This window comes from Podarcis gaigeae, assembly GCF_964106915.1.
Source record: "Podarcis gaigeae genome assembly, chromosome: 3".
Classification (NCBI taxonomy): Eukaryota; Metazoa; Chordata; class Lepidosauria; order Squamata; family Lacertidae; genus Podarcis; species Podarcis gaigeae.
This window is the reverse complement of record NC_139680.1, coordinates 16113681-16136152: the sequence shown is the minus strand read 5'-3', so window position 1 is coordinate 16136152 and position 22472 is coordinate 16113681. Positions and strand designations below refer to the sequence as shown.

General features: G+C 41.2%; 1 protein-coding gene and 2 long non-coding RNA genes across 6 annotated transcripts in view; 2 read left to right on the top strand and 1 right to left on the bottom strand.

The window, feature by feature from the left end:
• Positions 1-22472, bottom strand: part of MACROD2 (mono-ADP ribosylhydrolase 2) — a 981328-nt gene that overhangs the window by 572328 nt on the left and 386528 nt on the right. The window lies entirely within an intron of this gene.
• LOC310840809 overlaps positions 1-22472 on the top strand; it is a 603259-nt gene that overhangs the window by 251483 nt on the left and 329304 nt on the right. The window lies entirely within an intron of this gene.
• LOC310840707 lies at positions 15905-21338 on the top strand. The gene is made up of 4 exons (XR_014562022.1): positions 15905-15987; positions 16830-16865; positions 17724-19192; positions 20939-21338. It is a non-coding gene; the product is annotated as an uncharacterized lncRNA (long non-coding RNA).

Sequence of the window (22472 nt, the reverse complement as noted above, 5' to 3'; positions counted from 1 at the left end):
TTACTACTATGTGTTCTGAGCCTTGGAAAAGGAAAATCAAGTGAAGGGCAAACTGGAGAATTGGTGTGACAAGCAAGGAAAGGGTTAAGACCCCCACTGTTTCTCCACTCCAAATGCCTTCCTTCTAAAGCTGCTTTTATTTTCTTTAAAGCCATCATTTCTGTATCATATGTATTAGTGTATCACATGTAGTTAGCCTTTAAATGGGGTAGGCTGTACTGTACAGTAAGATCGTACTGCCATTGGTGGTGTGGGTTTTTACACATACGGCATAAATGCTCTCCTGTGATCATAGGTACTCCTAATCCCCGTCTTTCAGATATATTTCCACTAAGCATTTCCAGCTAGCTATACTCTAGCTGCACATTAATTCCTTTCCCCCTGCAGAGGAATCCCACTGCAACAAACACGGAACAGAAGAGGGCCATGGCGGTGGGAATCTAAGTCTCTCAACTTGCTTTATAAATAGGCTTGGGGATTTTTATACGAATTGTGAATTGACCTGCTCCACCTCAATTCACATCTTACCCAAAGCTTCTTCCGCAGCTTTAGTGTGTAGCTGTGAGTTCTCAAGGATGCTTGAAGCACGGCAGCTGGGTCAAAATCTTTGTTTTGATTTGTAAAGCAAGCTACCATAGTGCAGCATAATCTATAATGAATATTTTAGGGATTTGCTAGTGCAGAGTAACTGCAACAGAATGCTTATTTAAACCTCTTCCTAGTACAATCTTGCAGAATTGTTAGAAACAGTCAGCTTACTGTTGAGTTCTTCACCTTGCTTCTTGCAACCAGTTTCAAAATAGGGATCTGATGACTGTCGGTCTAAATAATTTGCATTGTTGTGGCTAATCACTAGAGAGGGGCATTCTTCTTATCCGCTTTACCCATTTAGTCTTGCATACAAAGATAATTAAGAAGTGAGGCATGATAAACTATACAGTGAGCGCTGATAATGCACGCCTCCAATCACACTGTCAGGCTCAAAAAGAACTCAAACACTTTGGTAAATATGAATTGGATAATAATCAACCACTGCCCGCACTCAGCATACCAGAATAGCCAGAAGAGACCTTCTGATACAATGAAGGTTTTTGAAGACTATCTAGAATTGTACTTTTATGTCAAGTATAATGGGTTCTAATAACCACAAACTACCTGCAAATAGTACGTCTTCATCAAGCTTTACAAACACTAATCTTTAACAATCATGATTAAGAGTTTAATAATTTAATCAAATGCTGAAAGCTGTAATATTATTTTAGATTCCAATTAACCAATTAATTATTGATCTTCGGGGGACTGAAGTTCTCTTCATCACTTAACACCAATGCCCTCTAAAAGCTAGTCAGATGCAAGTTTCTCTTTCTCTGTTTCACTCCCTCTGGCCAAATCATATTTGTCATATTGAGTAATTAGAAAACTTAAGACCTCAACAGGAAAGTCTCTGCACAACATAACATATCCATCAGTTGAATGACATGAAAATTCTAAATGCCATTTCCACAGAAAAACACACTTAAAAAAAACATGCACATACAAATTGCTTATTTTGTTGCCGTTGTTCCAATCATTTCTACCCTTTCTTAACAGAAAGGGTAATTTAGGTGGCTTGTGAGGAAGAAACAACAAAATAGCATTTAAGTTTAAAAATAGATATTAAAACAAGGTGAAAAAGCCTATTCAATCAGGAAGTCTGTGTTTTTTAAAGCTTGCTGAACTAAGGCAGCCTATGCTGTTCACAGAATGCTGAGCAGTAATGGGGTCAGGCATTGCACTTCTGGGAGGCTGCTCCAGATTTGGTTACCACAACTGAAAAGGCCCTGTCTCTAACGCTCACCTCCTGGAAGGGGAAGAAATGGAGGCACTGAGAGATTTTACTTTCTTGGGCACCATGATCACTGCAGATGGTGACAGCAGTCACGAAAAAAGAGGAAAGGGAGCAAGTAGACAGCATCTTAAAAAGTAGAGACATCACCTTGCCAACAAAGGTCCGTATAGTTAAAGCTATGATTTTCCCAGCAGTGATGTATGGAAGTGAAAGCTGGACCATAAAGAAGGCTGATCACCGAAGAATTGATGCTTTTGAGATCGTGAAACTGAGGCTCCTATACTTTGGCCACCTCATGAGAAGAGAAGACTCCCTGGAAAAGACCTTGATGTTGGGGAAGATTGAGGGCACAAGGAGAAGGGGACAACAGAGGACGAGATGGTTGAACAGTGTTCTCAAAGCTACCAACATGATTCTGACCAAACTGCGGGAGGCAGTGGAAGACAGGAGTGCCTGGAATGCTCTGGTCCATGGGGTCACAAAGAGTCGGACATGACTAGACGACTAAACAACAAGAAGGAATTGCCTCAGAAATGAAGTAATATTCTGGTCCCGGCATGGGGAGTCCTAGACTGCCTAATAATAATAATAATAATAATAATAATAATAATATCCATTTCATTTCTAAAAAAGGGGTGGGTGGGGAATGAACAACTGTGGGATTAAACATAGAGGTGTTTACACAAACTGCTGGCCTATATTGGCTGACTGGTTAATGCTTTAAAAGGCATTAACTTTTTAATATGTTGCTAAACATGCCTACCTTTTAAAACCACCCAATTTTCCTTTAAAAAAAACTCCACAGCATTGTTTAGTGCATTTAATAATTGTATTCACTGCTGAACAGGGAATGAAAGGGAACAAAGTGTCAACCTATATATATATATATATATATATATATATATATATATATAGCTACTTAATGGACTCAGTTTGTAATTTTACAAGCTGCTTTGACTTCACCAATTTTAGTGCAACTTCAATGCTGTTTGTTTAAATTTTATACTAGGTTTAAGAACTTGATAGCATAATTGTATGCACGATTGATCTTTCAAAAACATATTGTAAACAGCATTAAAATGTTTAAGACTATAAAATACTTTTATGAAGTAATCTGCCAATTTTAGAGACTTAACACTGCAGCAAACCTCAAACCAAGTAACACAGTAATATAGATATAACATGCTTTATTTATCCTGTAATGGTAAAATCTTTTTTTTGATTGGCATAGCATTAAATAAAAGAGAAAACTATAAAATTGCCTTAAAAAGTCATACAGTGTTTCATTTTTAATAGGTTTATTGAACAGATGATTTCCTAGCTTTGGTTTCTTTTGTTTCCTGACACCTTTACAAGACGACATCTGGTAAAAATTAGAATAAGATGGAAAATCTGTCAAGGTGCAGTTGTCTGTTGTCCATCTCTTCTAATGAAGATATGAGTTTTTCAAGAAAACTGGTGTGTGTTTTGTTTCTTTGATTTGTTTTGGCATATGTTTAATCCTTTCAAAAACATTCATTTCCCTTTGACAATTGTGTTTGTTATGGACCTCACTGGTGCTGGACATGTTCTGAATGCAAAAGCTACAGGCGTCTTGAGGAAGGGCTTGGAAAGGTTCGAGTCTGAGTTGAGCCGCTCTTAGTCAGGCCCCATCTGCACTATACTGTTCATTTAAAGCAGAATAATGTCACTTCAAGCAGTCTGGGCTCCCACCACACCCTCCAACAAATAATCATGGGAACTGTAGTTTGCTAAGGATGCTGAGAGTTGCTGGAGACCCCTTTTCACTTTACAGAGCTGCAGTATTTTAACATTCAATCCCTCTTCCCTGGAAACTTGTGAGAATTGTATTTCCGCTAGGCAAATAGGGGTCCCCTAACAACTCCCAGAACCCATAACAAACTACAGTTCCCAGCATTCTTTGGGGGAAGCCATGACTGCTGAAAGTGGGATGTTACTATTTTCAATGTATACTACAGATGGCGCTTCAGTGATAACAATACTGAGCAAATGAACCAGTGGTCTGACACACAACTTCCAATGACTTTCGGGAATATCTAATGGTAATAATAATAATATTTATTATTATTATTATTATTATTTATTTATTTATTTATTTATACACCGCTCATCTGGCTGTGTTTCCCCAGCCACTCTGGGCAGCTTCCAACAAAACACTAAAATACAATAACCTAATAAACATTAAAAGCTTCCCTAAACAGGGCTGCCTTCAGATGTCTTCTAAAAGTTTGGTAGTTATTTTTCTCTTTGACATCTGGTGGGAGGGGGTTCCACAGGGCAGGTGCCACTACTGAGAAGGCCCTCTGCCTGGTTCCCTGTAACTTGGCTTCTCACAGCGAGGGAACTGCCAGAAGGCCCTCGGCGCTCGACCTCAGTGTCCGGGCAGAATGATGCAGGTGGAGACGCTCCTTCAGGTATACTGGACAGAGGCCATTTAGGGCTTTAAAGGGCAGCACCAACACTTTGAATTGTGCTCAGAAATGTACTGGGAGTCCATGTAGGTCTTTCAAGACCAGTGTTATATTGTCTCGGCGGCCACTCCCAGTCACCAGTCTAGCTGCCGCATTCTGGATTAGTTGTAGTTTCCGGGTCACCTTCAAAGGTAGCCCCACATAGAGCGCATTGCAGTAGTCCAAGCGAAAAATAACTAGAGTATAAGCCATGATGTAACATGATTCATGAAACATGATTCTACATTCACCTGTCTGGTTTCTCTCCTGAAGCACAGATGCAAATCGGGTAGCTCTGTACCAAGTAAGTAGAGCTGAGGCCATACTGAAATCAATAAGAAAAAGCAGATGCTGCCTACATGATTTAAATATGGCTGGAGTCCATTTAACTTATTCTTAAGTTAACCTATTCACCCAACCTTTTCTTGCATGTATTTTGTTTAGATAAAACCTCAAAGTCCAAAACAATGTGATGTTGACATTGTTGTGTAATGAGGGGGGGGGGTCACATATGCAGTTGCCAGTGTGCCTGACAGTACCTTCTATGGTACCAGTGAAGAGTTTCATTAAATATTGCCTCAAAAACTGTTTGCTCTTCCTGCTCAGTTCCTGTTTGCACTGGCTAGCTAAGTCTGTCCTACACTGAATGTTAAACTTGCCCACATTTCACTGGATGCTAGGACTGAATGCCCTCCATTCTGAACACAGGAGAGGTGCAAAGGACTGTATGCTGAAGACAGGTGTAGGTGCCTTTTCCATGTTTTCAGGAGGCGTGCCCATGCCATTTTGTGGTCCTGTCTGTCTTTCCCTGCTCTTGCAGATGTGGTAGCCATTTTGTGCTATGACATGGCCCCAGGGCAGCCATTATGCTGTATGCAACTCACCTAATGGCAGCTATTCAGTGAGCAGCTCCCACACCACTTTCTCAGGATTCCAAATGTGCCCACCAGAACAAACAAGTTTATGACCCCTGATTCAACCTCAAGCGACTGGCTAAGCACAGCTGTGCCGAACCAGGTGATCTTGCTTACTAGAATCATTATACAAGCTAGAGATGTAAGGAACAGCAGCAATTTTGGTGTTAGCAACAATGGTTGCACCAGCTTAGAATCATAGAATCATAGAGTTGGAAGAGACCACAAGGGCCATCGAGTCCAACCCCCTGCCAAGCAGGAAACACCATCAGAGCACTCCTAACATATGGTTGTCAAGCCTCTGCTTAAAGACCTCCAAAGAAGGAGACTCCACCACACTCCTTGGCAGCAAATTCCACTGTTGAACAGCTCTTACTGTCAGGAAGTTCTTCCTAATGTTTAGGTGGAATCTTCTTTCTTGTAGTATGGATCCATTGTTCCGTGTCCGCTTCTCTGGAGCAGCAGAAAACAACCTTTCTCCCTCCTCTATGTGACATCCTTTTATATATTTGAATGTGGCTATCATATCACCCCTTAACCTCCTCTTCTCCAGGCTAAACATGCCCAGCTCCCTTAGCCGTTCCTCATAAGGCATCGTTTCCAGGCCTTTGACCATTTTGGTTGCCCTCCTCTGGACACGTTCCAGTTTGTCAGTGTCCTTCTTGAACTGTGGTGCCCAGAACTGGACACAGTACTCCAGGTGAGGTCTGACCAGAGCAGAATACAGTGGCACCATTACTTCCCTTGATCTAGATGCTTTACTCCTATTGATGCAGCCCAGAATTGCATGGGCTTTTTTAGCTGCCGCGTCACACTGTTGGCTCATGTCAAGTTTGTGGTCAACCAAGACTCCTAGATCCTTTTCACATGTACTGCTCTCAAGTCAGGTGTCACCCATCTTGTATTTGTGCCTCTCATTTTTTTTGCCCAAGTGCAATACTTTACATTTCTCCCTGTTAAAATTCATCTTGTTTGTTTTGGCCCAGTTCTCTAATCTGTCAAGGTCGTTTTGAAGTGTGATCCTGTCCTCTGGGGTGTTAGCCACCCCTCCCAGTTAGGTGTCATCTGCAAATTTGATCAGGATGCCCCTGAGTCCATCATCCAAGTCGTTGATAAAGATGTTGAATAAGACCAGGCCCAAGACAGAACCCTGTGGCATCCCACTAGTCACTCTTCTCCAGGATGAAGAGGAAACATTGATGAGCACCCTTTGGGTTCGGTCAGTCAGCCAGTTACAAATCCACTGAGTGGTAGCATAGTTAAGACCACATTTTACCAGCTTCTTTACAAGAATATCATGGGGCACCTTGTCAAATGCCTTGCTGAAATCAAGGTAGGCTACATCCACTGCGTTCCCTTCATCTACCAGGCTTGTAATTCTGTCAAAAAACGAGATCAGGTTAGTCTGACATGACTTATTTTTCAGAAATCCATGCTGACTATTGGTGATCACAGCATTCCTTTTTAGGTGCTCACAGACTGTTTGCTTAATGATCTGCTCCAGAATCTTCCCTGGTATTGATGTCAGACTGACTGGGCGGTAATTATTTGGGTCCTCTCTTTTCCCCTTTTTGAAAATAGGGACAACATTTGCCCTCCTCCAGTCTGCCGGGGCTTCGCCTGTTCTCCAGGAATTCTCAAAGATGACTGCCAGTGGTTCTGAGATCACATCTGCCAGTTCTTTTAATACTCTTGGATGCAGTTCATCTGGCCCTGGAGACTTGAATACATCTAAACTAGCCAAGTATTCTTGTACTATCTCCTTAGTTATTCTGGGCTGTGTTTCCTCTGCTGAATCATTTGCTCCAAATTCTTCAGGTTGGGCATTGTTTTCTTTATTGGAGAAGACTGAGGCAAAGAAGGCATTGAGGAGTTCAGCCCTTTCTGTGTCCCCTGTTTGCATTTCACCATCTTCTCCTCTGAGTGACCCCACTGTTTCTTTGTTCTTCCTTTTGCTACGAACATACCCATAAAAGCCTCTTTTGTTGCTTTTAACCTCTCTAGCAAGCCTGAGTTCATTCTGTGCTTTAGCTTTTCTGACTTTGTGTCTACACGTGCTGGCTATTTGTTTGAATTCCTATTTGGTGGTTTCCCCCCTTTTCCATTTTTTGTACACATCCTTTTTTAATCTTAACTCAGTTAAAAGTTCTTTAGATAGCCACCCTGGCTTCTTTAGGCGCCTTCCATGTTTCCATCTCATTGGTATTGCCTGAAGTTGTGCTTTTACTATCTCCCTCTTAACAAACTCCCAGCCATCATGAACTCCCTTTCCTTTTAGTATTACTGTCCATGGGATCTCACCCAGCACTTCCCTAAGTTTTATGAAGTCGGCTTTCTTAAAGTCAATAAATTGAGTCCTAGTATGCTTGGCTGCTCCTTTCCGCGCCTTTCCACAGTATAGTAAACTTCAGAAGAGCATGATCACTCGCGCCTAATGATCCTTCCACTTCTACCCCACTAACCAGGTCATCAACATTGGCTAGGACCAGATCTAAAATGGCTGTTCCTCTTGTTGCTTCTCCCACTTTCTGGACAATGAAGTTGTCTGCAAGGCCAGTGAGGAATCTGTTTGACCTTATGCTCTTGGCTGAGTTTGACATCCAACAAATATCCGGGTAATTGAAGTCCCCCATTACTACTATCTCCCTTCCTTTTGCATGCTTGGCCATCTGTTCCAGGAAGGCATCATCTATGTCCTCCGTTTGGCTTGGGGATCTATAGTAAACTCCCACAATGAGGTCACTGTTATTCTTCTCTCCCTTAATTTTGACCCAAATGCCCTCACTTTGGCTTTGAGGTTCTAAATCTTGGATCTCTTCACAGGTATACAAATCCCTGACATATAACGCCACTCCTCCTCCTTTCTTGTCCGGTCTGTTTCTCTGAAATAGATTGTATCCCTCCATTATTACATTCCAATCTTGGGACTTATCCCACCAGGTTTCAGTGATGCCTATTATGTCATATTTAGTTTGCTGTACCAAGAGCTCAAGCTCATCTTGTTTATTTCCCATGCTTTGCGCATTAGTGTACAGACATTGAAGTCCATTAATCATTCCCCCGTGTCTCTTATTTAAGGATTTTTTTCCTCCCACCACTAGGTCTGCGTGCTGTTTGCTCCATTTGGTCTATGACATTTGGATGATCATCTTCATCAATTGATAGACTCCTACCTTCAGGAGCACTGTCTCCCTCCCCCACATTAGTCAGTTTAAAGCCCTCCTGATGAGGTTTCTGGGATTTTTGGCAAAAACATTCCTCCCAACCATTGTGAGGTGCAGTCCATCGCTTGCCAGAAGTCCATCTTCAAGAAACTGCAGTCCGTGATCTAAGAATCCAAACCGTTCCTGTTTACACCATTTGCGAAGCCAGCTGTTCACTTCCACTATTTTTTTCTCTCTCCCTGGGCCACGTCGTTCAACTGGGAGGACAGATGAGATGACAATTTGTGCATTTAATTGCTTCAATTTCCTGCCCAGAGCCTCGTAGTCTCTTTTGATCTTTTGGAGGCTATTGCTTGCAGTGTCATTGGTTCCCACATGAACCAAGAGGAAGGGGTATTTGTCAGTGGGTTTTATGATTCCTTGCAGTCGTTCAGTTACATCTTGGATCTTAGCTCTGGGGAGACAGCATACTTCCCGAGACATCTTGTCAGGCCCACAGATCACTGCTTCTGTTCCCCTCAGTAGGGAATCCCCTATCACCAATACACGCCTCCTCTTAGGTCTGGTCGGGGTTCTTCCGTGAGCTGTCCGTTCCAATGTCGACTGCACATTCCCTGAGGACTGACTTTGATGCTCGTCTTCATATACCTGATCGACTGTAATGAGGGAGAGATCCTCAAATAGAGTCTGCTCTTCGTCTTCCATGTTAGGGGAGAGGACCTCAAAGCGATTGTGCAAGTAGATAAATAGGTCAAAGTGCAAGTAGATAAATAGGTACTGCTGCAGCGGGAAGGTAAACGGCATTTCCATGCGTTGCTCTGGTTCGCCAGAAGCGGCTTAGTCATGCTGGCCACATGATCCGGAAGCTGTATGCTGGCTCCCTCAGCCAATAAAGGGAGATGAGCGCCGCAACCCCAGAGTCAGTCACAACTGGAACTAATGGTCAGGGGTTCCTTTACCTTTAATGTCACACATTGCTTGGCACAATAAAGGATTGGATCAACAGTTCTCTTCAGAACACGGTCAGAACACTCAGGTCTCAGCTACCCCTTCCCTCTACAACTGCAAAAAAAACCTGCTCCAAAGGATTGAGGTGGGGAAGGTAGCATGGATATTGCAGAGAACTGGCAAACACATCACTTCCTTGTTACCTGCATAAGACTTCCTTCATCTTCTAATCGCTTTATGCTAAGATGTTTTAGAAATAAAAAGGCTTTTCCCCATTCGTAGAAAGGCACATTTGGATCCAACCCAAACAGTTACAAAATTATTCAACTCGTTTGGTAAACAATTCTGCCCATTTAAAAAGGCAAATTTCAATATAAAAGTCAAACTAGGGTAGAGGGTCAGAGAGGTGTGGCTGGTTTCCACTGTGAGCTGCAGCCATACTTAAATTTTTACAACTCAATGGTGGGGTATGCATATTAACATCATGTGTTGTCTTAACCAGCTTACTTTTATGGAATTTGGAAAATAAACCGTAATTCTAGTGAACTAGAATGCAGATATTAAACACATACCGCAAAAATAAACTCAATTAAACCAGCCTAGCATATGTACTCTCTCTATATATTAAAAAAAGGGCCACTTCTCATTTTAATCCTGACAGAATCACTTCAGCAAGAAGACAAACCATATTGAAAAGAGAACAGGTCTCTTGGGATCCATACACCTAATGTAAGAACTGTGTAGCTGATATTTCGATATACACTATACAATTCTGGTTTTATTTATTAGAACTATGTATATATTACCCTTCCACTTCATTTGTACTGTAACATTCAAGACAGCTTTTAAGTAAAGCACTGAGGTATGTCCCCATTCCACTGTTTAATTTAAATAATTTGTTGAGGCTGGTAAGGCTTTTATGAAACACATTCCCACACATCAGCTTTGAATATTGTTCATCACCTTCCTGGGTAATATATTTGTAGTTTTCAATACTGTCTGTGAATCAGATGTCTTTGCAGAACTCTCACTTTACTCATGAACTAAATGTTTGATGCTCTTTTTTATATACTTGTCAAACACACCCATCAGCTCTAGGAAGATTATTGACAGTGTAAAGCACTTAACTGCTAGGTGCTAAGAAAACAAACATCCACCTTGAAACACATATTCTTTGGTTTCTGAAATTACAGGTTTCAGAACTTTACCTCCAGACTAACTAAAGGTAGCCCGAATGTCGGAAACAACTGAAGAGGGTGAGAATATTGGAAAATAATAATAATAATAATAATAATAATAATAATAATAATAATAATAATAATAATTTATTTATTTATACCCCACCCATCTGTCTGAGTTTCCCCAGCCACTCTGGGTGGCTCCCAATCAAGTATTAAAAACCATACAGCATGAAATATTAAAAACTTCCCTAAAGGCTGCCTTCAGTTGTCTTTTAAAAATAGGATAGTTGCTTATTTCCTGGACATCTGATGGGAGGGCATTCCACAGGACGGGCACCACTACCAAGAAGACCCTCTGTCTGGTATTGGACGATGATTATTGTGAGCTATACAGAAGGAATTGAGATTTATTTAAACTACATGATATGCACAATGGTTCAGCGTCAAGTAGTATGCCTTGTTCTCTTTGATGAATGTTTTACACAGCACTTTTCAACTTATTTTTCCCAGTCACCTCCCTACTTCCCTCTCAGAGCCATTCCCACATCTCCTATATTGATTAAGGCAATGATCATAGGTTAAACACAATGCAAGTGCTTTGCAGATATAGAGTTCCAGATTCTATCCCCACCATCTTGGGGTAGGGCTGGGAAAGACTCCTGACTAAAATGCTGGAGAGCCACAGCTGATCAGCATAGCCAACAGGATGCCCTCCAGGGATTCTGGACTTCAGTTTCCATCCATTACCAATGGCCCAATAACATCTGTAGGGCACCATGGTATGGACCAGGGGTAGTCAACTTTGTTATACCTACCGCCCACTAATGCATCTTTCTTAATTGTAAAATTTCCTTACCGCCCACCAGTGCTCGATGGAAGGAGGATTCAGCTTGTGCCATAGAACCCCCACCTAGAATCCTGAAACACCCACTAGTGGGTGGTAGGGGACCAGGTTGACAACCCCTGGTGTAGACAAACTGAGTCAGATGGACCAATGCTCTCAACTAGGTATAAGACAGCTTCCTGGCTTCCTAGAGACAGGACTCTTCAAGAATAATGTCAGCACTGATGAGAGCCCAACATGGGCAGTCTGCCCAGGGTGCCCAAAAATCTGGCTCTGGGCCTGATTATTTACAGGCTTTTACTGTCCTTCCTTCCAAGATTTTCCCAGTAGACTAGAGACAACTTCCACTAGCACTTTGGCCAGCAGCTACAAGTCCTCACCTTCTTTTAGGGAAAACTTTGGCTCTAAATTCTCCTGCCCCTTTTTGCTCCCTCTCACACCTCTTTGATCCTCACTGCAGTTTCAAGCTAGCAATGCTTTGTGTAATCTTCCTTCAAATAGGATTTTCAATTTTAATTTTCATCACACATTTCCTTGAAGAAACCAAATACAAAAAAGGGCTCCCTCAACAGTAAATAACTTCATTGTATTTTTTATTGACTTTGAGTATAGTGGGGGAGACCATCTTATTCTAGCAAAGCAAAATATAATAATCATGAGACAGAGACATTGCCAAGTAATTTTCGGCATTGATAATTGAATGGAAAGGGCATGCTAGCCTACCACTAACAACTAAAGCTACACGACCTCCATTGAACTATACATTTGAGATAATAATCCCCATTACAATCCATCATAATAAAAAGCCAAATTGTGTGAGTACCGTTGCAACATATTTCTATTACACAAAATTACAAAGCCCAAAATAATGGAAATGATTGCTTAAGGGGAAAGAGGCAAAATTAAGGACACCACAGTACATTTAACTTAGCTGGAGTTGAGAAGAAAGAGGTGTTATATTGCTTAGCACGTACCTACACAAATGAAAAGATACAGCCTTAAAATATAGTCTACACTATCATGTATAACAATCCTATGTTGGGATTTTTTTTGGGGGGGGGGCTATTTAATGATGCACTGGTGACTTGATTTTCTTTCTTTTGCTTTATCAAAGCACCTGCAGGCTATCTTTGCTTAAGCAAACAGAATTATACATTCCTGTCATTATCAAGGAGCAGCAGCCAAAAATAGCATCTCAATGAGACAAATGTTCTTAAATCAGGGGCAGCCAATCTGAGGTCCTCCATCACCCTTGATCATTGGCTACGCTGGCTGGCACTAATGGGAGTTGAACAACCTCTGGAGGGAACCACATTGGCCATTCTTGGTTTGGAGAATTATAAATGAGCCACAGGCTCTCATGCTTCCTCCCTCACCCCTTAGTATCTCAGACAGTTCCCCTAGCATGCACCATAGTTTGCCAATATTCAATCCAACCCAGAAGCAGAACAATGATCTGAAAGAAAAGCACTAGCGATTGTTTACTGATTTGGACATCAATGATGAGCGACAAACGTAGACAGAGATCGAAGTCATTACAGAAGAAAGGAAGGGAATGAAAGTCCACAGCTCATTTATTACCATAGGAAACTAGAAAGCTGCCATCTGTCTCAGTATTACGTACATTGACTAGCAGTGGTTCCCCAGGTTTTCGGCCCTATCTGAAGATACAGGGGATCGTCCTTGTGACATTCTGCATTCAAAACAATGATCTGCCACTGTGTGGTGGCCTTTTCTGAATTACGGATTGGAGAATCACCAATCCGTAAAAATCTGTACACCAATCTGTAAAAATGAACAACTTCCCTTATTACGCAGTTGAAAGACAATGGATCATTTATTTCTGAATCACCCTAAATAGTGGCATTTTTGCTAACAGAGTTTGTTTGTTGATTGATTGATTGATTGAATTTATATTCTTGCCCTATACAGGGTGACTCACAGAACAAAACCAGAACCACAAAACATATAAAAACAACCCAACAAACTCCCCCAACACATTTTAAAAGGGTATTGGATGTCAATCAGATCAACCAAAGGCCTGGTTAAAAAGGAAAAATTTTGCCTGGCGCTTAAAGGTGTATAATGAAGGTGCCAGGCAAACTTCCCTGGGGAGAGCATTCCACAGATGGGGAGCCACTGCAGAGAAGGCCTGTTCAAATGTGAGAAATGGGACTCACTGTACTCTCCTGATCTACATCCCTAAACTGGTTTGGGCATTCACGACTCAAAGCTCAAGATGAATTCACTTTCCGAGACATATCATAATGGGTATCCTGTGAAGAGAGTGCTTGAATACTGTAGCCAGAATAGCACCCTCTGGATATTATTAGACAATTCTCATCATCTCATTGAAAGAGGTGGGTTTGCTTAGTGTGGAGAAGGGACGTTTAAAAGGGAAACATCAAATACCAAATACTAATATTACTATAAAAGAAACATCAGCATGCTGAAGGGTTTTGTACCTTGGCTGTCCTTTGAAAGATGGGCCCTGGAAGGCAGGAAGGGGAGGAAGACAATGCAAGATATCACCCTCTCCAGAGGACATGCTTAATGCTCCCATGGCAAGTTATCAAGTGACTCTTGTGTCACTAGCCCAAAAAGAACACCCTTTTCCAATGCATGACATCTTATTAGTTTTGCTTTTCCTAAAGTGTAAGCAGAATCCACACTCACTTCCCTTCACTGTTACAAAACAGTGGGTGGAGTCATAAAGATGCCCAGAAGGGCTGGCTGAAGCATTAAAATCATTCCTGATCTTAATCTTTTAAATGTCCCCTAAGACTATCAGGGAGCATTACCAGCACAGAATGCAGATGCTGATGAGAAAGTCTACTTACATCTCCATCCATTCTCTCTAACTCGCTGAATGATCAAACCAAAGGAGATTGATATGCCTCTGTGGCGATCACACACAGGGCCCCCCGGACGTTTGACGGTCTATTGACCCTGTGCCACCACTGTGATTGCTTTCTTCGCTGCCACCACCCCGCTTCTCATGGGGACACACGGAGTCCAGACAGTTGTTAACAATAACAAATAATCATTTCTTTTTAAATGCAGGAACAAGCGTATGGTTTCAGTTTATTTTTTCTCTTGTCAGTTTCTTAATCTTAATTCCTAACAACTCCAAACTGATTATTTCAACTATGTATCTGACTCAACCTAACAATTCCTCTCACTCTCTCACAATACAACTCGACCAACCCACTGCCTATTCCACCCTCTTCCTTCTTCAACACCCAAGCCTCAACTCCCAACTGACAACCCTCAAATCCCAACTCCCAAACCTCAACTGTCTTTCAAAACCTCCCACTCTATCTTTTACTCCCCCCTTGCGTTCTCACTGGCCAATCACATCACACCCATTTTAACCCATTCCTTATTACCCATCCTAGGAAGCAAACGCCACAGCCTCTGGAGCAGGGGTAGGCAACCTAAGGCCTGGGGGCTGGATGCAGCCCAATCGCCTTCTATATCTGGCCCGCAGATGGTCCGGGAATCAGTGTGTTTTTACATGAGTAGAACGTGTCCTTTTATTTAAAATGCATCTCTGGGTTATTTGTGGGGCATAGGAATTATTCATATATTTTTTCAAAATATAGTCCAGCCCACCACGTGGTCTGAGGGACATTGGACTAGCCCATGGCTGAAAAAGGTTGCTGACCCCTGCTCTAGAGCTCTAGTGACCAATGAGCTAGCAGAGGGAGGTGTCACAATGAAGGGCGTGTCACAAGGACCTCCGCAACCTAGCAACCACCAGTACACAACTGACACTACTCTCAACTGACACTACCAAGTTTGCTTATATGGCTTTTAATCCATGTTTTTACAAATATGTAAAATGAAATCTATCCCTTTATATTCAAGCTTCCATTGTTCCTGCACCTACTTAGCATTAGCTATCTAATCTACCTCTCTGCCTCTTTGGTCTTATATTGCTGAACAGTGGAAAACCAGAAATCACCCCTTGCGTGTTCATTCATTTTATTAACCTCCTTCAGTAGCAGGTCCCATGGCAAGTTACAGCCATTTAAATTATAATTATTAGTGTTGCTATTAATTAAATTTGTATACCACCCTATATCCACAGGTTTCAGGGCAGTTCACAGGATAAGATCACAATATAAAAATACATAATAAAAATTTAAACAACCTAATTAACCCCTCCCCAAACACAAAAGGGCATTGGATGTCAACAGGGCGAGTCTTGAAAATACAACTCTCTGGTGTCAAAGGCCAGGTACCAGACCCCCTATGTGCCCCTATTCCCCAGGGACAGTCCCAGATAAGCTGTCCCAGTTTCTGATTTGATCCTGGAATGTCCTGCTGTTCTTTAGGACTTCCCTATTTTAAATGTTCCCTAAGACTGTCATGGAGCATTATCAGCACAGAAAGCAGATGCTGATGAGAAAGTCTACTTACACCTCCACCCACTTTCTCTCTCACTCGCTGAATGATCAAACCAAAGGAGATCGCTATGCCTCTAGAGTCCTAGTGACCAAGGAGCCAGCAGAGGGAGGTGTCACAATGAAGGGCGTGTCACAAGGACCTCCGCAACCTAGCAACCACCAGCACTCAACTGACACTACTAAGTTTCCTTATATGGCTTTTAATCCATGTTCAGCTTTTTACAAGTATGTAAAATGAAATTTATCCCTTTATATTCAGGCTTCTGTTGTTCCTGCACCTACTGAGCATTAGCTATCTAATTTACCTCTCTGCCTCTCTGGTGCAACTGCCACACACCAAAAGGCTATGCAAAAGGCCCCGTGCCTTTGACAAATCACAAAGTGATTCATTGCAGCTCCACAGCGGCCCTCTCCTTCTTTTCAGTGTTGCCCTATATTGCTGAACAGTGGAAGACCAGAAATCACCCCTTGCGTGTTTATTCATGTTATTACCCTCCTTCACTAGCAGGTCCCAGGACAAGTTACAACCATCTAAAATTATTGTTGTTATTATTAATTAAATTTGTATACCACCCTATACCCACAGGTTTCAGGGCAGTTCGCGGGATAAGATCACAATATAAAAATACAAACAACAACAACCCAATAACACCCCCCAACACATTTGAAAAGGGCATTGGGTGTCAATCAGATGGACCAAAGACCTGGTTAAAAAGGAACATTTTTGCCTGGAGCCTAAAGGTGTATAATGCAGGCGCCAGATTAACCTCCCTGGGGAGAGCATTCCACAGACAGGGAGCCACTGCAGAAAAGGCCTGCTCTCATGTTGCCACCCTCCAGACCACTCAAGGAGTTAATTAAAATACTTTTTTCTGGATGCCCTTCAAGATGTCACTACTAAACAAATCTGCCTAACTAATCTCTATTGGATGGAGAAACAAAACTAAGAAAAGAATGCCAAAGATGTTTCCAATCAGAACATTTGCCAAAGGAGTACAAGTTATTCAAATGAATTTATCCCTCTCTCCTCAAAATTCACAGTCTTCTATATCTCTCATATTACACAGGTTCCTGTTGACTTCTTAAGGAGATCTCTTTTCAAGGTAATGAGCTGTTGATAATGTTTAATGACCTTATACAGTAGGAGTTCTACATTTCGGGATTAAAATTCATCTCAAGCATCCTGGCCTGAGAAGCAACAGACTGTGCCTAGCGAACCATTACCTAAGACTATACAAGTGACACTAGCAGCAGCAATTTAAAAAACACTGCAATAGCAATACATATCATATTAAAAAGAAAGATCTCAATGCACACAAGTTAACAAAGTCAGAAAAAGGGCAAGTTTCATCTTTAAAAAAATATTTTGTATAATAATGACTTTGCATTTCTACTGGGTTCACATAAAAAGATGGTATCACAAATACTAGAAAGGCAGCACGTGGTTTAGCCTCTTAGGTGCCACAAAGCTAGGCTGGCCATGCATCATGCTGTACAGAGGACAGTCCTCTATTTGACTGGCTCTCCAGTTCAATTGTGGTTCAAGTATATTTAAAAAGCCCTAAGAAGGTAGGGATGGGGCTTTGAAGTTGCCCATTAACAGTCAACACATGGATGATAGGCAAACATCGGCATGTGGGCACCTCCTTCACTACAATGGTGTAACATTTCTATTTAAATTACTATATTTTAAAATTTACACCTATACATATAAACTAGCACATGTAAATGTTAAGCAAAAGCTTGCAATAAAGGAAATCATTGGGGATATCCTTGGAGTATCTCAAAATTAACTCAAATTTATTTTTTATTAAGACACACTATATATGAACAAGAGAAATTATTAAGGAGCACATTACAACTGTCTTGTAGTTGGATTTAGTTTTCTTCGCAGAACTGTAATAGTTTTAAACTTTTGCAAGTCACCCTGAAGTTCAATTTGTTTTGTTTTGTTTTTTTAGGATCCTGCCATTTCATCAAAAGCCTCATAGTTTATAATGAGCAAGAAAGTGAAGAGTGCATTTCATCCAAAGTTTGACTCTTAATGAACGCTACCCATGTGCAACCAATAAGCTTACCTTTGTTGTCCTCCAACTTTGGACCAGTTGCAGCATATAGATGGGCCTCTGCCATGATGTTGTCTAGATTCTTCTTGTGCCAAGTCCAGTTTCCACGAATCCCTCTCTTTAGAGCTGCCCAACTACATCACATTGCGTGCTGGAGATTCTTTCAGAAATGGCTTTTCAGGGGGTTGCAGTGGGGAGGAGCGGGTGAGAAAGCCCCACTGCATGAGCCTTGCTCAAGCATTTTTAGATCCAAGCCATAACACAAACTAAGCAACCATATACGTTAGGATTTTACTCTCCCTCTGTTGCATGCATGAACTGGTCTTTTGTTTCATTCCTAAATATGTGCCATTAAAGGCCATTCTGCCACTAAATGTGACCTGCAGCTTGAGGGCACAATGGTGAAGCAGAAAGAAATCTAAAACAGTCAGCTGATGAGAAGGGAAATGCTTGATCTGCACCTGAGCCTTTCACAACAGCTTTTCCCTCACCCAGAAATCACAAACAGTTCATTATATGGCAGCCTTTCTCAACACTGGGTCCCTAAGTGTGGTTAGACTACAACTCCCATCATTGTTCACCACTGGCCATGCTGGTGAGGAATGATGGGAGTTGTAGTCCAAGAACATATGTTGGACCCAAGGTTGAAAAAGGCTGCTCTATGGGGATGAACATTATTACCACCTGAGGTTTGCAAACCAAGCTACTGTAAAGTAGCCTGGAATACAATCACTTACCACCTGGTCACCATAAGCAACCAGGAATCTCATTCAGCTGAGTGTGTGGGCTGACAGTGTGGAGAGAGAGATTTGTTCTTTCTCTTCCAGCTTCTATGCTGACAACAGAGGTTGTGAAGCCCCTTCCTCCCTGGCCAGCATAGAAATACAGCACACTGGTCAAGGAAGCTGTCCCCTCCTTTGCCAACCCATGAATGAAGAGAAGCAAAAACGCAGACAACTACCCACAGGGTAATGGAGCAAACTGCAGCTCCACTACTGGTCTGCTGTGCTTTTTTGATGGTTGTGCTTCTTTTATAAGCATAGGAGTGGGTACCAATAAGAAAACTTGGCAATCCCAATAAGCACAGGGGAAATGCCATTCCCGAAAAGCCTGCCTACTTTGTATTGAAAAACAAGTTAGCTTAAAAAAGGGCGGGGGGAGGGGAGAAATTAAATTGTTGGTTTTTTTCCTGCTAGATTTTCAGTCAGAAGCATTACCAGGGGAGAAATCAATTGGCAGCAGCTGAGAAGAGATATTTAAGTTGAAGGCCAGAACATCTTAATTGGGAAAGGGTGTTAAAAGTTGGAGCTAGAGTCACTTCAACATATAACAAAGCTCTCAAAAAACACTTTCTATAAAATCAAGTAAGGTCAAATATGATGGGAAATGCCTTGCCAAGCCCAAGGTGTGTGTGGGGGGGGGGGGGTTGAAATTGTCCACAAAGACTTTAGATTCTGCACTAGAATAGCCTTTCCACAAAATCAATTGTTTGTGTACATTCAGCTATGCCTTCCCCAGAACTTGTGCTTCTATTGTGGGGCTATATCACAATATTTTATGGTTTGGGAGAGTGACATTTGTCCCCCAAAAACTGGATGCATGGCTATTAGTTATGTATGAAGTGTTGCTTATGCAAGTGTCAAGGACACCTCTTGGATATTACCTCTCAAGTGAAAGATAAGTGACAAATCTGCACTTCGTCCCCAGTTCTAGTGACATTTTGTGACCTTCAGAAACACTTTCCCCTCACAAACCAAGAGACCCTGTAGTTCTCCAGAAGTTGCTGGACGAAGCACCCTCCACCCCTGACCACTGGCCATGTTGGATGGGACTGCTGGGCACTGGGGTGACAACAACATTTGAAGGGGCCACGAGTTCTTGATTCTTATCTTAGAGGTTGTGTGCTTCCCTGCTATGCATATCAAACAGAGGGGGGAAATTGTTGTGGCTGTTAAGTAATGCCACTGAAGTTATCTGTCCCCTGCTCTCTGGCCAGTATCTTGGCAGCCATCTGGGTCTAGATCGTATTTCACTCCTCCAGCCTTTAATTCAGAGATGGGGAATCAATGGCTCTTCAGGTGTTATTGGGTCTCCAATTCCCATCAGCCACAAACAGCAAAGCCAATGGTTAAGGATATTGGGAATTGGTCCAACAACATCTGGAGAGTTACAGATTCCTCACCTTTCTGCTGAAGGGGAATTTTTGTGTGCAAACTCTATAAAAAGGGGGAAAGGAACCAAAAAAATCCTTCAATTTTGAAATCCTTTATTACTATTTTTTAAAGGAAGATTCAAGATTCAACGTGATCTTAGCTGCCCTCTCCTCACCTTCCTAGTGCTAGAGGTTCTCGTGAAACTTTTTTTAAAAAAAGAAGAGCACACAAATGTAGCAAAATATATTTTTATGCGGTGCAACATAGTCTCATTAAAGCAAGCAAACGTAATCAAGTTTTGAATGTGATCCAACATTGTTTCAACAGACGTGATGGAACTTCCCTTACTATTTGGCAACCTCTGTCTCCACCCACTCTGTTCCAAAGATTCACCAATACTCAGGAGTAGAGTTAGAGGGTCAGCAGTGGGCAGGAGAAGTAGGGGAGCAGTCTGTTGTGAGTGCACAATGCCACAATCAGATATCACCCTTTGGCTTGATATTCCACCCACCCACCCCCAAAACTGAACAAAGAATCTATAAAAAAACCCCACAAGGTAAGCAGGCTAGCTGTTAACAACTTAAAAATTAACTGGTATATATATTTAAATAAAACTGAAACTGTGTTTGTTTGCCATGATATAATGAAATTATGGGTGCTAGTTTTATGCTGCAGTATTATAATGTGGGGGAGGGGATGATAGGATGCAGCTGTAATGCACAAGAGAAAGAGAAAAGAAAAAAAACTGAATAAGATTAGATTTTCAATTAGCCCATATTTGGCTGATACAAGAGACTGTGCATACATTTTGAGTTACAATAAAAGATTGTAGGAAAAGAGTATAGTATAGCTGAAATCCTGTATATTTGCGCCTATAGATGTCTGTCCAAGAAAAAGATATATGAAAGGGCAAACCAGATGCTCATTGATTTCAACATTTCTACATTGCTTCCTTAGTCCTCTAGAAGCAGCAAGCTCATACAACAACAGCAACAACAACAATTCAGTTCATTGCTATTGGGAAATTATCACAGAAATTCTAGTCTCTGAAATATTCAATTCTGCTACATTTCCTATCCTGTGGTGACTCTTCTAATCAATATTTTACTTGAAAGGAGTCGAACTCCCTCCTATTTTATTTAACTTTAATAGGTGCTATTCCAGGTAAGTAAATATATATCATGTGACACTACATTATCAGCCAGAAAAGCCAAGGCTCTGAGACTACGAAATCCTTCCTATCTTTGATTTGTTCAGAACAACCACTCAAAATCTGAATGGACATTGCTTGTCAAATTCAGTATAAATAAAGTCCTTGTCCCATTCTCTCACTCAGAGTAGAAATTAGCACCTGTCGAGTTCATCTTTAGCTGTCAGGGAGTACTTTTATACTTATACCATTTTAAAGAAACTCAGTTTCAATTTTTGTTCTTTTAAGTTTTGAATTCAAGCTGAAACCAGAATTCTTAGTGGGCCGACTGAATCAGATTTTCTGGTTAGGAATCATCTGGATCAGACTATTTATTATTATTATTACTACTACCACTGCTATATACAAATGAATGCAAACAGCAACAAAAAACTAATGGAATATGAATTTTTTATGTTAATATAAAATGTAGTGATGGGATGATCAATTTCATGTGTTCACCATATGGCATACAATAATAGCAAAGAATGTACAGTGGTACCTCGGGTTAAGTACTTAATTCGTTCCGGAGGTCCATACTTAACCTGAAACTGTTCTTAACCTGAAGCACCACTTTAGCTAATGGGGCCTCCTGCTGCCGCCGCGCCGCCAGAGCACAATTTCTGTTCTTATCTTGAAGCAAAGTTCTTAACCTGAAGCACTATTTCTGGGTTAGTGGAGTCTGTAACCTGAAGCGTATGTAACCTGAAGCATATGTAAGCCGAGGTACCACTGTATCCCCATTACCTGATCAACATCACCCTCCATTTTCCTTCCAGCAGTTTTGATACGAATGAACTAAATGAATTCATATTCATTATTAATTTGTAATCTGTCTCAACTAGGGTGAGTAGGTGTATTAGCAACGAACTAATACAGTTTCTCCCTCTGATAACCCATTTTGGTTGCTTGTTTGTGGACAGATATTTTGAGAAATCTTATACAGGCATCTATCTCCCCATTTCCCAAGTTAGTAATTTCATAGGAACAGGCAACCTTAGCCAGTCAGAACAAGAAAGCTATAAAAAACTATTTATTTTTTTTACTTTTAAAAAAACCTAACATTTTTTCCTTTAAAGTTATCAGTTGTACAGTATTGTAGAAAGCACAAAGATTCTAGGCATATAGTTGAAGGCTTCATTTGAATTGGAGAATTTAGTCTCCTTCCATTTAAAGTTCATTTCATATGTGCAATTCAGAAAAGGTGCTTCAAGAAACTTTGGCAATCTACAGTTAGCTAGTATCAATGCTCTTCTAATACTGTTGAGTATATTTCAAATAAGGGAGAACTTGGAACAAATT